The 15,632-nt window shown below is 38.1% G+C and overlaps 1 protein-coding gene across 1 annotated transcript in view; it reads right to left on the bottom strand.

Moving 5' to 3' along the window:
* MTX2 (metaxin 2) overlaps nt 1-15,632 on the bottom strand; it is an 84,860-nt gene that overhangs the window by 52,593 nt on the left and 16,635 nt on the right. The gene's annotated exons all lie outside the window — the stretch shown is intronic.

The raw sequence follows: 15,632 nt of genomic DNA, 5'->3' as shown, positions 1-15,632 counted from the left end.
AGTCACAGAGAAGAGTTTCTCAGCCTAGACTGCCTTGTTGGACTCAGAGGGCCCTTGTACTACATCTTGAAATTCTCAAAGAACAGAAGGTCACTAACTCGTCATACCTTTCATTGGATGTTGGTTTTCACCTAAGTCTCCGTCAACATGAGGCACTTTCCTTGGAAACCTGGAGAAAAACTTCTTCCACCCCTCCCCTCCCACTCCACCCATTCCCACATTCACTGTCCTCTCCAAATGTGACCTGACCTAGAAAAGACATTTGGATGTCTCTATGCTGGGGCCTAGGGTGGCAGAACAACTTATGTTTCAGTGACCTTTTCCTTAGAGAGCCACAGGGCAAGGGCTTTCTGCTTTGGCCCACTGGCCTTGTTCTACAGCATGGACTCAGCTCCATGGCCTTCCCAGTCAGGTTTGGCTGAAGGCTGGTGTGCAAGTAAAGTGAAGCTTGGAAGCCTTTGTGGGTACCATGGAATTAACTGTGAAACTGACCAAACTGCAGGCTTTGACACCAAAGGTAACATTTGCCATGTGGTCTGATCAGAGGAAAGGGTCTCTGAACCTCCTGGAGCCTGCATATTTGGAGTTTCCCATGAACTATGCTCTGAGTGTTTAAAAGGTAAGGAAGCCTTCTTCTTTCAGCCTGGGCTTGGATACTCCCCAAAGAGGAAACTTGCCATCTTTTCCTCACTGGATCAAAAAAAGTTGCTGACCTTGTGTTGCAAGTCTGGGAGAAAAAGACCCTCGTCATCTGGGTCTGCAAGAGTTTGTTCTTGAGTAACAGGGCCTGAGTGTCATCCTGTATGTGTCAGCCTTTTTTCTGCTGCCTTAACTGACCAGAGGACACCTGCTATTCATCTGGCTGCCCGGTGATGCCATTGGTTAACAGGCCAGAGTCTCCCTGAGGCCTGGGAGTTTGGAAGCACTCACAGCCCAAGGGAAATTCTTCAGAGCTTCTGACTCAGTGTCCTGCCTTCCTTGGGTGGGTTTCGGGGAAGGCCAGGCCATTTTCCTGAGCCCTACTCTGCTTTCTCCTGGGTCCAGAAAGCCCTCAGCTCAGCCAAGAAGGAAGGGAGGGTCAGCCTTGGCTGGGTGTGGGTTTCTGTTCTCTAGAGCCTTCTTCGGTCCTTCCCCATGTGTTTAATTCAGCATCTCAGGCTGTCAAGCGTTCTTGCAGGTGGGATTCAAGTGGGGCTGAGAAATAGCAGCAGAGTGGTTCCAGGGTGCCCAGCAACAAACTGTGACCTAGAGCTTGGCCTTAGGACTAGGGAGAGCTGAAAAAGCAAATAGCTCTTTTGTCTTTTTTTCAGTTCAAGGGGAGATTGGGTAGCCAAATGTAGTGGGAGGACCGAGATGGCCAGGGCAGTGGGGGAGGGATGGCATCTGGTGATTCCAGCTCCTGCACTGCTGCAGGCCTTTCAGAGAGGGCAGGGAAGACACCAAGTGCAGGCTCCACCCAGCACAGTGTGTGGCTCAAGAAAACCACCCAACCTAGCCAAGCATTGTCTGTCCTGCCACAGCTCTTACTTTTGCTCTAGAAACACTGTTTGCCATTGTGAACAGAGCTGCTTATTGTTCTGGGTGCTGCTAGAGGAGGGAACGTGTGGTCCTCAGTGTGGTTCCTTTACGTGTGGACACTGGGGGTGAGTGCTGCAGCCCCTCCAGACAGTGCCCCCCTACCAGCTGGTCGCTCACCCTTCCTCTGCCTTCAGCTCTTGGCATGGTTAGGACGTGGCTGCCTGTCTGTAAGTCTCCTCTGAAAGGCTGTTGTTTTTGGCCTTGCATAGTTTTCAAACACCCAAATGATAAAGTGGCTCTTGGTTATAAAACATGTTCATTTCAGTGGAAAACAAAACAAAACAAAACACAGAAGATGAAAATAAAAGTTTCTGAAAAGGGGTTTAATAGGAAATGGGGGTTGAAAGAGAATGTTTGTCCAATGCTGTCAAAGTGCAAGTTTCTGATATTACCAGCACATCAAAAGTAAACTTTGTTCTTAAGACACAACACTAGTTATGCGTGGCTCTTAGAGTAAAGACCAGAATCCTCAACATGGCTACAGTGTTTTATTTAGCCTCACATGTCACCCTCTCTACCTCCCTGGCCTCATGAGAACCCCCACAGCAACCTCTGTACTCCAGCCACACTGGCCTTTATGTAGTTTCTGAATGTACCATGCCCCTTCCTGCTCCAGAGACTTGCTTGTGCTGTTTCCTCTATCTGGAGCAATCTTCCCCTCTTATTCTGTATTCACATGTCAATGCAAACATCACATCCTCAGGCAGGACCAGCTTCATTAAGTGTGGAACCTGTGCTGTTGTACCACATCCCCAATTAGAAGGGCCCTACACTCGATTTAATGCTCTACTGTCACAGTCTTAAAATTCTTAAAACAAGGGGCCTCACATTTTCATTTTGCTCTAAGCCCTACAAATTATGTCACCTTCACTGACCTTCTGGAATAGTTCAAACACTCCCTTTACAAACTACGGAACCATGCACATCCCATTGTACCATTTGCCACATCAATTTGAGTGACTATTTGATTATTTCTCCCACTAAAACATAAGCACCATAAATGCAGGGCTCTGTCTGATTTTGGCTTACCACTTCAGCCCTAGCACCTAGCACAGGCAATCAGTAAATGTTAGATGAATAAATATCTGTTTTTATTATTACCACAATCATTATTGTTACTACTCTGTACCACATATTCTACAAATCCAGCAAGGAAGATAAGGAAACTACACAACACTGAAAAAATATATATACAAAATAAACTGTACCCAGAGAATTTCAATACTACAACCAACACAATCTAAAATTATTAAATAGCTGCCTAAAATAGTTGACAGAACCTAATTCTAAAAGTTAGCTATGTATTTCTTACCTCTGCATCAATCCTAAAACTGAAAATATGTTTCTATGTTTCATAACAAATATTTAGCTTTCATGAGATACTACCATTATAACACTAGTGAAGGTCCTCAGCATCTTACAACTCCCCTTTTTGCATCCTATGACTCTAACACAGGGATTACCATGTTCTTAAATCTCATGTCCCCATCAATAAAATATTTGAGCACACAGCCCCAAATGGGTTTAAAAATCATGTTTGGTATATCATGCACACTTTAAAACATACACTAAAGAAGAAAGTTGTGTTTTTTGTTTGTTTTTTTGTTTTTTTAAAAAAAAAGGATAAAAAAATCAAAATCCAAGTTCCAATATTTTCTTCCTATACTTCAAAGGACTGAACCACATGTGCACACACCCCTCCCCTCTCTGGAGAACACTGCTCTAAAATAACTGTTTAATTGAAGCATTTAGCACAGAATCCAGCCATTCATGTACCCCTGAAGAAAGAAAAGTCCTGATCTATCCTGGTAAGATCATCTTTGATCAAAAAGAAGCTAGGGGAGGAACATACATACATTAGTGAGGAAGATGGGGGATACCTACCTAGCAACCTATCTAACAACAGGACCTATATATCCAACCATAATAATTAAAATTTCCCCAACACTAATAAGTAGCATGGTGTAGCCTATCTGGAGGACAGTGTGGTGGTTCCACAAGAAGCTAAGTATGTGGGTACCATAAGGTCCTGCAACCTCATTATGGGGTATATACTTGGAAGACCTGAGAGCACTGACACAAATGGACATCTGAACACTGGTGTTTATGGTAGCAGTAGTCACGATTTGCAATGGATGGCAGTGGCCTAAGGGTACATCAACTAATGAACAGAATGGTGAACTGTGGTGCATGCATACAAAAGAATACTGAGCAGCTGCAAGAAGGAATGAAGCTGTGAGACACACAACTAGGTGGAATGGATCTTGAGGACAGCATTTTGAGTGAAGTATGTCAGAAACAAAAAGACAAACATTATAATGCCTCACTAATATGGACTAACTATAATGTGTAAACTCTGATAATTGAATCTCAGAGCACAGCCTATCAGGGGAATGCTTACTGTAATGGCCCCTAGATTGTAAACACTTACAGCAGTCACATCGATTCCCAAGTTGTAATGGTTATCTCCAAATTCCAAGATGCTGAGCTCTTTGTGTCTAACCTGGTTGGTCCCTGGAACTTTGGGTATCTGTGTGACACCTGACACTCAGAGCTAGAGTTCAGCAGCTATGAATGTGTCAGTATTACTTCATACAGCAAATGTTCAAAAAGCTGAAAAAGAGTTCAGACTTCAATTAGAGATACAATTGAAGTGGATCTGGTTAGGACTAAGGCAAATCAGGCCAAAAAGTAAAGGACGATACTGACTACGTTTTAAAACTTCAACTTCTGTGCAAGACCAAGGGAAGAGATGTTTATATGGTGCAGGATGTATACTTTCTGCAGCACACTACATAATTTAACTTGTACGGTCAGTTTATTTAAACACAATAATTACATGGAACTTTGAATAGAAAGTGAGATCTTGTAAGTTTGTACAGATTAGTGTGAAATCCTACTACATCCCAAAGTAATTTGGGTAGAGAATAAAAATATATTTGCAGCCCCACCCCCAACCCCTGCCCCAAGAAACTGAGGAAAAATATGGAAATATTGGACTTCCCCACCTGGGTTATTACTGATATTCCCACAAACATTGAGGACTAACAATTTAGTAGGCTGAGCCCTCAATCTTGGGGCTTGCCCTTGTAAAGCTTGTTACTGCAAAGGAAAAGCTAAGCCTACTAACAATTGTGCCAAAGAGTCTCCCCAGAGAACCTCTTTGTTGCTCAGATGTGGCCCTTTCTCTCTCTAAGCCCACTTGGCAGGTGAACTCACTGCACTCCCCATTACGTGGGACATAACTCCCAGGGATTTAAATCTCCCTGGCAATGCAGGACATGACTTCTGGGGATGAGCCTAGACCCAGCATTGTGGGATTGAGAAAATCTTCTTGACCAAAAGGGGGAAGTGAAATGAAACAAAATAAAGTTTCAGTGGCTGAGAGATTTCAAATGAAGCCGAGAGGTCACTCTGGAGGGCATTCTTATGTGTTCTACAGATATCCCTTTTTAGTTTTTAGTGTATTGGAATAGCTAGAAGGAAATACGTGAAACTGTTGAACTGCAACCCAGTGCATAACTATGTAGCTTATATGGTGTGTCTGTGTAATTATGAAAATCTTATGGTTCACACTCACTTTATCCAGTGTATGGACAGATGAGTAGAAAAATGGGGACAAAAACTAAGTGAAAAATGGAGTGGGATGGGGGTGGTGGTGGAAGGCTTTGGGTGTTTTTTTTTTACTTTTATTTTTATTCTTATTTCCATTATTTTTGGAGTAAGGAAAATATTCAAAAATTGGGGTGATGAACGCACAACTATATGATGGTACTATGAACAGCTGATTGTGCACCATGGATGACTGTATGGTATGTGAATAGATCTCAATAAAACTGAATTAAAAAAAAAATTTCCCCAACACACTTCATACATTCTCACCTTCATTATTTTGCTCAAACAATTCCCCTCAGCCCAGAATCCTCTTTCACCTTCTTATGCCCAAAGCCTATACCTTTTTCAAGACCAAAATTAAATGCTACCTCCATCAAGAAGGCTTTAGGAACTAAACAAATCTAATTTTTCCTTTACCTATATTGTCTATAGCAGTTTGTACGTTATCTCGTGTCATATATTATTTTCTCCTCTATTCTATTGCTACATCAATATCTTATCTCCTACTAGGCAGTAAGTTCCTAAAATGTGAAAAACTCCTATGGTCCTGAGGTCATTTATTAAAGATCTGGCTTCTCAATTGCTGAAAACTGAACATGGCATTTATAAAAATATGTGCCAAAATATGAAATTCAAATTAAGATTTACTTTTTTTGTCTAAGTAGCATTTAAAGCTAACACGTTTATTACAAGAGTACCAAAGTAAGCTACCCACCTTTCAGAAATTAATTCTTTCAGGATAGAGAAACTACTATATCATTTTCCATGTCAAAGCAATAACTTACTCTAAAGTCCTCTAGTGACCTGCAGTAATTCACTCTTTAAAATTAGAATTACTTCTTATTCAGTAGCAAAAGACCCACTAAATTTTCTATCATTTTTATAAAGAAGAAATATATTTGTATTTTATAGTTACAAATAAAGAACATCTAGAACTCAAATTATCACAGCACCTCATAACTAAGCTTGTATCCAATCAACATTATTATAAGTCTTTTACCCACTTAGTCCTTTACCTGCTTTCCAATTTTGCCCAGTCCTAAACCCTGATTATTTTATATTTAGTATCTACTTTACCAAGAGCAAATAAGATGCCTCTTAAAGTTTCAGTCTTTTTCAGGAATGTAGACTTTTTTTATTCAAACAAGTATTTCTTAAATTTTTCTAAGAAGCTTTCTCCACTCCTACAAGTACTTATATGGGAGGAGAACAAAGCAAAAAAAGAAGGACACATATACTCGTGCACTTCTGAAAGTCAAAAAGAAAGTAAATAATGCATAAATAAATAAATTACTGTTAGAAATGCACATGTGTAAAAGCCCTAGACCCAAAACACACATATTTGCTTGTCATTTATTTTAAGTGTCTTTAAGCTACCTACCATTTTTAAAGGTTTATCAACCAATACAATATACAAAAAAACAAGTCTTTATAACAAATACATTATAATTTGTAATCAAATGACTACTAGTCAATAAATTCACATATGTACATCCAAAGGCCACGTCAAGACTCTATATTTTACTTGCAATATTCTCTTAAGTTAACAAGTTAGGTGATAAGTCATTCTGGTGGCAGAGGATCTATCTATTCTATTCAATTCAGGGTATTTCAGAATATGAAAGTGCTATGACCTAGTAAACAAGTCATAATTACAAAGTCCATCTCTTGACAGGAAAAGGGCTACAAAACAAGATGCCCTTTTTTTTTTTAAGTTCTACATTCTTAATGTACAACACAACTCCTCTGGCATATGAATATAGGTGAAGACATAATTCATGCAATAATAGGCACTAATATTACACGCTGCTTCAGTTCTGTCATATTTCCAATCCATCAAATTGATTAATGTTATAATAACGCTATACAAACCTATTATTTGTGCACTAATGAAGTCAACCCAGTTTATCCTTAGGCAACTAAATTCCAAAAGCTCATAGATGTCATCTCTTCAGCTTACTAAGACTATTGAGAGTAAGAAACATGTATAGCCTAGCTCCAAATTTGGATGGCACTCTGCCAAAGGTATAAAATGCAAATACTACTAATATAACAAAATGTTCAAAGAGCATTTGGCAGTTCTTAAACATGGACAAGTTACTACAAGACCCATAGAAAAAAAGAAGGAAATAAATTTACTAGTTTGACATAACTACTATAGAGATGCTTTCAGTGATATAAACATAGACACTCAGTTCAAAAACTCAACAAGTTTTAAGGGAGTTATGATATGAAGGCTACATTTAAAATAGATTTGAGATATATTTAGACTTAAAATGTGATGATATAGCAGTTTATCAAAACTGGAATTTGAAGAGCTATGTATTAGATACAATGGAAATTCAACTTGCAAACTCTAGTATAATTCAAACACTATATCCCAGGTAATACTGATCATGAAATGATCAAACAGTGGTGCTCCTAAGCTACTATTACATAGAGAATGTTTAACAAGATTACAAAGAATATGAAAGCAGGAAGTGACAATTCTCACAAAAAGAGTTTAAAACTACCATCACCTCAGCAGTCAAAGATCATGGTTCATATTAGGAAGTGGTTCATGTTGGAGAATAAAACAGGCAGCCAGCATTTTGTAACATAGTGGTAAGGGTACTTAAAGAATATACTTCATCAAGCAAGTACAGATACAAAGATTAAGGGCTCTGAAGCAAGAAGCAGGAATTCTAGGACAAATAGTAGACCAGAGAAGTTGGAAACACAAATACAAAAGGATTTCCAGACTCGGGGAGAAGATTGCAACCAACACTATTCCCTTGGCTACAAGTTATCATCAGTCCTTACAGAGAAGAAATCTGTTGATTGACATCAGAACCCACTGTATATCCTTTAATGCTTGTTGCAGATACAAATATGTATGGTAAAGGGTACACAGTTCTCATTTTGGAAGTGAACTTAGCCATGTTCTACAAATCTGTTTTATTGTTCATTCAATAAATATTCACCGATGCTTATACTTGCCAGGCACCACTCTAAATGCTAAAGATAATATCATAAAGAAAACTAAGTTACTGCCTTTAAGACACTTATCCTCTAGTGTTACCATGTGCCTATCTCCACATTTGTTACCTTTTCATCACAAGTTTTAAAACCCCAAGAAATACATTAAACATTAAGTAACTGATTTTAATTCTCATCCACTATCCAAGCCAGAATTTTAAACTGATGAAGAGTCATAGTAAAATTAACAATGATAACAATGCCTAATGAAAAACCAAACACTTTTATTTTTACATTATTTCCTAATGATACATAACCTTTTTAAAATTCACAAAACAAGAAAATTAGAATAATTCCTTAAATTTATGAATACCAAAACATTTTCCTAAAACCTAACAGCCAATAACTAAAAGAAAAGGTCAACAGAAGGCCAGATCATTAGAGTCAAGTGCTAATATTACTTTATAGAAACAAATACTGAAGTCATGATGGCCTCTTCATGTTTACCAATAGACAGAATTTATCAGCATAAAGTTCTAGTCAGTGCTCTAGGTTGACCCAGGTAATTAAATATGACATATGTGTAGAAATTCCATTGTAATCTAAGCATACCACATCCACTGAGATAAATATGTACCCCAGGTGAAGTCATGAAACTCTGGCTTATAAAAGTTCTTAGAGATAAAAATATATCATCAGCACAAAAACTTAGTTAAGTGTATAATCACAATGAAATGCACTTTATGGTTTCTATTTTGCTAACACAGTTACAGTTAATGGGAATTGCCATGACAAAATGATTGTTTTTATGAAAAGAACCTTCTTTATTACTAACCAATCAAATTTCATTTTTATTACTGGTGTAAAAAGGTTCAAAACCATGATTCATTTATAAAGCGTACAAAAATTTTAAAAAGTGTTCAAGAATAGAGGATCATTTACAAAGCAATAAAAAATTAAAGCATGCATTTCTCTGACTGCCAGGCAAATACTTCTCTTCTACATATAAATGTCTGTAGCTGGGTTTGCTGAATATTATAATTCCTGTCTTTGAACAAAAAATGAGAAGCCTGAATTTTCTCTATAACTCATCTCCATTTGATAAATTTAGTCTATCTGATAAAATTTCTTACCAAGAAATTTTTAAAATGTTTGAAAAATGTTAAGAAGTCTGATGATGTTTTCTTTCAATTTTCACTCAAATATGCAAGGCTTGAGCTAACATTAATAACTCAAAAGTCTTCAAAGGAATAAGACCAGCAAATTTTATGGGACACCCATCACCAGAATCTTTTAAGATGAAAACTAAAAAATACATAATTTCAGAGTATGAAATGTTAATAAAGCACACAAGAAAATTAAAACTCACACCATAGCTTAACTATGGACATTTCAAGATCAGACAACAAGCTTTTCAAGGGATCTTAATGTCATATCAAAGTTTTCTAAAGGTTAACAAAACATTACCTCTAAGAACTTGCTTTCCATCCTATTCATGAACACAGCATAACAAAATAGTCAATACTGCTGTCAACAAACTGTACTTTGCCCCTAATCTGAAGTTAACCTCTTTTGTCTTTGTTTTACTTCACCATCTGCCCTTTCAATACAAAGTTCCATGTGCCAAGGTGATAAGCCCTACAATCTAAGACTATTTGTATGACAAATGTGAATGAAAAAAAGATTCTCTGAAATGTGATGGCCAGTTCAATAACTTCTCAATAATTCCTCATTGCCTTCCTTAATACTGGAGAATCCTCAGAATATTTAGCAAAAATTCCTAACAAAATATCTTTATTTTCAAAAACATAAGAATTGAATGCATTGTATTTTTTCAATTATCTGTTGCAATTATCATCATTAAATATTCTGATATGCAAATGCAGAAGTCTTTACTATCACATTCTTCATTCTCTCCTCAATACGTCTTGTGAGCAATAGCATAACTTCTATTTTCCAAAAGAACTTTTAACCTACATTTTCCAGTTCTTAGAGCCTCTAGAACCCTTCTGAAATGCTGTAGAGTCCAGATTCTCCAGTGTTCATATATAGGGGATATGAGATAGAAAACACTTTACTACTGAGATTAAAAAAAAAATTTTAAACATGCCTGTTTTTATCATACTTGCTCTCAAGTTGCTTACATAAGGGTTCCATGGAACACATTTTCAAAATGACCTTTTTAGATCATACTATAAATTAATGCTACTGCTAGAATGAAGTTATTAATATATTTAAATAATTAAGTACCCACATGTCTACAATGAAATAAATGAAATATTCCAAGTCATCTTTTTCCATCCTTTATATAGTTTCCTGGACTTCTAAATAAAGAATGGAACAGATATTGCCCATTTCAAAAGACTAATAAATTACAATATGATGAAATTAACAAGTATGCTTAAAATATAACAAGGCATTGGTAAAACAAGAAGATAATTCAGAAAAGATGGTATAGGACTAAATAAATGTGAGGACACTTTGAACATTTTCTCCTGTCCAAAATGGTAATTAGATACCAGAAGTAAAAAGTAACATCATCAAAGGCCCCCTTGCTATAAGGAGCAAGGCTCTTGGGCAATACAATTAACACAGAGACTACCATGTATTGAGCATTTATTATGTACAACCCTATACTAGGTGCTTTAATATACATTACAAAATATATTAACCCTTTTTGCAAATGAGGAAACCAAGGCCTAGAAAGGTCTGCCCAAGATCAGAGAACAAGAGGCAGAGATGAGCTTAGAACCCAGTTTTGTCTTACTCCAGTGACCAGTTCCTTATCTTTGTACACTATTACCTTCAATTTCCTCATCTGTACAACAAAAATAACACCTAAGCGGATCCAACTGTTAATATTAGCAATCATGTACATAAATCATATTGCACAGTGCCTAAAAAATGGAAGCTTACTCTTATCATCAATAACAAGCTACCTGCCAGCTAAGTTTTTAAGGCTAAAACTTTTTAGCCGTGTCCAGTACACAGGCCTCCATTGAAAAAGACGTACAGTATATACACTTATGATCTATACTCAAGATTCAATTTTATAATGAAGACAAACATAGCTGGAGCTTATCAATGTACAATATACTAGAATAATTTGCTATAAAAATAGTTTTAATAATTGCAAGAGCTATTCGTGGAACAATACTGTGCGATAGTAGCACAATATTTTAAGTATAATGAATATCCAGGGATGAGCCTGGCCCTGGTATCGTGGGATTGAATATGCCTTCTTGACCAAAAGGGGGAAGAGAAATGAAACAAAATTAAGTTTCAGGGGTGTGCCTGTTTGGATATATTATGTCCTCCAAAACACCATGTTCTTGATGCAATCTTGTGGGGGCAGACATATTGGTGCTGATTAGGTTGGAATCTTTGGATTACATTGTTTCCATGGAGATGTGACCCACCCAACTGTAAGTGATAACTCTATTTTAATTACTTCCATGGAGGTGTGGCCCCGCCCATTCAGTGTGGGTCTTGATTTAATCACTGCAGTCCTTTAAACATGCTGGCACAACCTCAGCAGGTGAACTCACTGCCCTCCCCCCTAAGTGGGAACTGACTCCCAGGAATGTAAATCTCCCTGGCAACGCAGGATATGACTCCCGGGGATGAATCTGGACCTGGCATCATGGGATTGAGAACATCTTCTTGACCAAAAGGCGGATGCAAAATGAAATGAAATAAAGTTTCAGTGGCTGAGAGATTTCAAATGGAGTTGAAAGGTCACTCTGGTGGACATTCTTATGCACTATATAGATAACACCTCTTAGGTTTTAATGTATTGGAATACCTAGAAGTAAATACCTGAAACTATCAAACTCCAACCTAGTAGTCTGGACTCCTGAAGACAGCTGTATAACAATGTAGATTACAAGGGGTGACAGCGTGATTGTGAAAACCTTGTGGATCATACTCCCTTTATCTAGTGCATGGATGGATAAGTAGAAAAATAGGGACAAAAACTAAATGAAAAATAGTACTGATGGTACTGTGAACAGTTGATTGTACACCATGGATGACTGTATGGTATATGAATATATTTCAATAAAACTAAATTTTCACTGCCCTCCCCCCTACGTGGGATCAGACACCCAGGGAAGTGAATCTCCCTGGCAACGTGGAATATGACTCCCGGGGAGGAATGTAGACCCGGCATCGTGGGATGGAGAACATCTTCTTGACCAAAAGGGGGATGTGAAAGGAAATGAAATAAGCTTCAGTGGCAGAGAGATTCCAAAACGAGCCGAGAGATCACTCTGGTGGGCACTCTTACGCACACTTTAGACAACCTTTTTTAGGTTCTAAAGAATTGGGGTAGCTGGTGGTGGATACCTGAAACTATTAAACTACAACCCAGAACCCATGAATCTCGAAGACAGTTGTATAAAAATGTAGCTTATGAGGGGTGACAGTGGGATTGGGAATGCCATAAGGACCAAACTCCACTTTGTCTAGTTTATGGATCGATGTGTAGAAAAGTAGGGGAAGCAAACAAACAGACAAAGGTACCTAGTGTTCTTTTTTACTTCAATTGCTCTTTTTCACTCTAATTATTATTCTTGTTATTTTTGTGTGTGTGCTAATGAAGGTGTCAGGGATTGATTTAGGTGATGAATGTACAACTATGTAATGGTACTGTAAACAATCGAAAGTACAATTTGTTTTGTATGACTGCGTGGTATGTGAATATATCTCAATAAAATGATGATTAAAAAAAAAAAAAAAAAAAAAGAATCTATGTTATGCTATGTAGCTTGCACAGTGTGACTGTGTGATGTGAAAACCTTGTGGCTCACACTCCCTTTATCTAATGTATGGACAGATGAATGGAAAAATGGGGACAAAAATTAATGAAAAATAGGGTAGGATGGAGGGGATGGAAAGATTTGGGTGCTCTTTTTTGTTTTTATTTTTATTTTGGAATAAGGAAAAGGTTCAAAAATTGATTCTGGTGATCAACACACAACTTTATGATGGTGCTGTGAATAATTGACTGTACACTGTGGATGACTGTAGGGTGTGTGAATATACCTCAATAAAACTGTATTTTGAAAAAGTAAATGAACAATGGGGGGAGGAGGGGAATGGGATATTTTGGATATTCCTTTTTATTTTAATTTTATATTTAGGGATAGTGGAAATGTTCAAAGATTGATTGTGGTGATGAATGCCCAACTATGACTATACTGTGAACAACTGATTGTACACTTTGGATGATTGTATGTTATGTGATTATATCTCAATAAAATTGCAATTAAAAAAAAAAAAAAAATGTAGCTTATGAGGGGTGACAGTGGGATTGGGAATGCCATAAGGACCAAACTCCACTTTGTCTAGTTTATGGATCGATGTGTAGAAAAGTAGGGGAAGCAAACAAACAGACAAAGGTACCTAGTGTTCTTTTTTACTTCAATTGCTCTTTTTCACTCTAATTATTATTCTTGTTATTTTTGTGTATGTGCTAATGAAGGTGTCAGGGATTGATTTAGGTGATGAATGTACAACTATGTAATGGTACTGTAAACAATCGAAAGTACAATTTGTTTTGTATGACTGCGTGGTATGTGAATATATCTCAATAAAATGATGATTAAAAAAAAAAAAAAAACTAAATTTAATAAAAAAACAAACAAACAAACAAAACCCACACTAGTCAGTTTAGCTCAGATGCTAGCTGGCTTAGCTCAAAGATGCTTGGAGTTGTGGACCCCTGATACTGGCTGCAGCTGAGAGTGACATTTTGGAGAGCACCTGGAGAGACAGTTTGGACGCGGCCACTGAAACCAGACTTTTGCTGACACTTTGGGGACATTAGCCCAGTGTTTGATCCGGAGAAGCTAAGAGAGGACAAAACATCCCAAGAGCAACATTTTGAAGAAAGCACAGGAGCTGAGAGAGAAACTGGAACACAACCCGGGATCAGCAGATGCCAGCCATGTACCTTCCCAACTAAGAGAGTTTTTCTGGATGCCATTGGCCTTCCTTTGGTGAAGGTATATGTGCCAGTTTGAATGTATTACATCCCCCAAAACGCCATTATCTTTGATGTAATCTTGTGCGGACAGATGTATCAGTGCTGATTAGACTATAATTCTTTGGGTGTTTCCATGAAGATGTGACCCACTCAACTGTGGGTGTGACTTTGATTGGATACTTTCCATGGAGGTGTGGCCCCACCCATTCAGCATGGGCCTTGTTTAGTTTACTGGAGCACTACAGAAGCTCAGACAGGAGTGAGCTTGCTACAGCCAAGAGGGACACTTTGAAGAATGCACAGAAGCTGAGAGAGTAGCTGCAGATGAGAGACAGTTTGAAGATGGCTGTTGAAAGCAGCCTCTTGCTCCGGAGAAGCTAAGAGAGGACGCCCCAAGTGCAACCGAAAGCGACATTTTGAAGAGGAGCAGCAGCCTAGAGAGGAATGTCCCAGGAGAAAGCCATTTTGAAACCAGAACTTTGGAGCACACGCCAGCCACGTGCCTTCCCAGCTAACAGAGGTTTTCCGGACACCAGTGGCGTTTTGGTACCCGATTATTGATGACTTACCCTGGACACTTTATGGCCTTAAGACTGTAACTCTGTAACCAAATAAACTCCCTTTATAAAAGCCGATCCATTTCTGGTGTTTTGCATTCCAGCAGCATTAACAAACTAGAACAGATTTTGGTACCGGAAGTGGGGTGCTGCTGAATTTGCAAACACCAAACATGTTGGAGCAGCTTTTTAAATGGATAAGGGGAAGATTCTGGAAGAACTGTGAGGATTGATAGAAAAGGCCTAGACTGCTTTGAAAAGACTGTTGGTAGAAATATGGACTCTAAAGATACTTCTGATAAGGCCTTGAGTAGAAATGATGAATGTGTTGTTGCAAACTGGAAGGAAGGTGACCCTTGTTTTAAAGTGGCAGCGAATTTGGCAAAATTTGAGTCCTGGTGTTGGATGGAAGGCAGAATTTGAAAGCAACAACCTGGAATATTTAGCTGATGAGATCTCCAAGCAAAATATGGAAGAAGTAGCCTGGTTTCTACTTGCAGCTTATAGTAAAATGCAAGCAGATAGACATAAACTTAGAACTGAACTCTTGGGTTCAAAGAAACCAGAAACTGATGGTTTGGAAAATTCTGGGCTTCCAGGGGGTAGAACCCCAGAAGCTACAGCCCAATGTGAGGATTTAACCAAACATGGAACCCAACCACCATTCCAGTAGAAGCCAAAATTGGAGATGGAGTTGCTTAATGTGTGCCACACACAATGCAAAGATTTTTGAATTTTCACACCAAATCTTTAAAATAATATATACTGTTATCATAGCCATTGTTCAAATGAGAAACCTGAGGTTTAGAAAGGCAAGTAATTTGCCCAATGTCACATAGCTAGCAAGTACCCGAACAAGAATCCAGGTCAAACTTACTCCAAATCCACAGAAAGTATAAAAGCAAAGGAAAGGAAGTGAGCAACACCATAGCAGA

The sequence above is a fragment of the Choloepus didactylus genome, chromosome 9 (assembly GCF_015220235.1).
Source record: "Choloepus didactylus isolate mChoDid1 chromosome 9, mChoDid1.pri, whole genome shotgun sequence".
NCBI lineage: Eukaryota > Metazoa > Chordata > Mammalia > Pilosa > Megalonychidae > Choloepus > Choloepus didactylus.
This window is presented reverse-complemented; position numbering and strand designations above follow the sequence as displayed.